The sequence below is a fragment of the Sesamum indicum genome, linkage group LG2 (genome assembly GCF_000512975.1).
Source record: "Sesamum indicum cultivar Zhongzhi No. 13 linkage group LG2, S_indicum_v1.0, whole genome shotgun sequence".
NCBI classification, from domain to species: domain Eukaryota; kingdom Viridiplantae; phylum Streptophyta; class Magnoliopsida; order Lamiales; family Pedaliaceae; genus Sesamum; species Sesamum indicum.
This window is the reverse complement of record NC_026146.1, coordinates 7096660-7097697: the sequence shown is the minus strand read 5'-3', so window position 1 is coordinate 7097697 and position 1038 is coordinate 7096660.

The following is a 1038-nucleotide window of genomic DNA, read 5'->3' as shown; positions in this document are numbered from 1 at the left end:
CCCGCCTGGGGAATTTTTGCCTATTTTTTTGAATATTTAATGACGAGTCGCGATTTGAAATCGCGACTCGTCATATTTGTGTTATTCTTTTAAAAATAATTATGATAAAATAATATTTTTTTTTATAATAAAAAAATAATTAACTCATATAAACATTGTAATACATGTCCACAAATTATCGGGGACTAAAAGTAAAATTATCCCATTATGTCTCAATTGTCGTACATTCCGCTCTATCATATACACATAATTCAAACAGTGGTAGAAAATGTAGAAGAGCAAAGAAATATCAAACTCACAATCTGCAGTAAATATTTATAAATTAATAATGTGGGACCAGATAATTTTATTAATTTAAAAATATATTAATTACTGATTTATTAATTTAAAAAGATATTTTTTTTTATTCAACGAAGATATATATATTGTATTGACTAATTGACTGACGGTGCATTTCAACTTTCTCGTCATTACACGGTTTGAAATTGAACCCCACCCAAGACTTTAAGCCATAATCAAGTCAACCCTCACAGTTAATATATTTAATTCGACATGTTTCCAAGAAGGAAGGCTGATAATGACTCGATTCGAAATATACGATCTCCTTTGGGCGATTCAAATATAATTTTTCCAAGTTGTTAATGGGTCGTGAGGATTGAAACACATACGTAAGGTTCGTCGGGTTCGTCCCCAACTAAGTCTTTCTGACGCTCAAATTAGTTAGGATCGAGATAAAAATACGCGATTAGAAGGTGTACAATCAAATATAATAAATGTAAGTTACCTCAAATGATTCGTATTTTGATATTTTTAGGGCCATATATACACTGTTGACGGGGCTACATGTCATAATCTAGATGTTTCTTAACTTTTATCTTACGTTGGACAATCTATCCTGCCATTCTGGGTCAGTTTGCTGGGTTTTGGTACGGGTTGGAGCTCCGACGACCCAACCCGCAAGCTAGAACGTGGGTTCTGCAATATTTTGTTTATTTTGCAATCAAGAGAGGGATTTTTTTGTCCTTTTAGCATGAAATA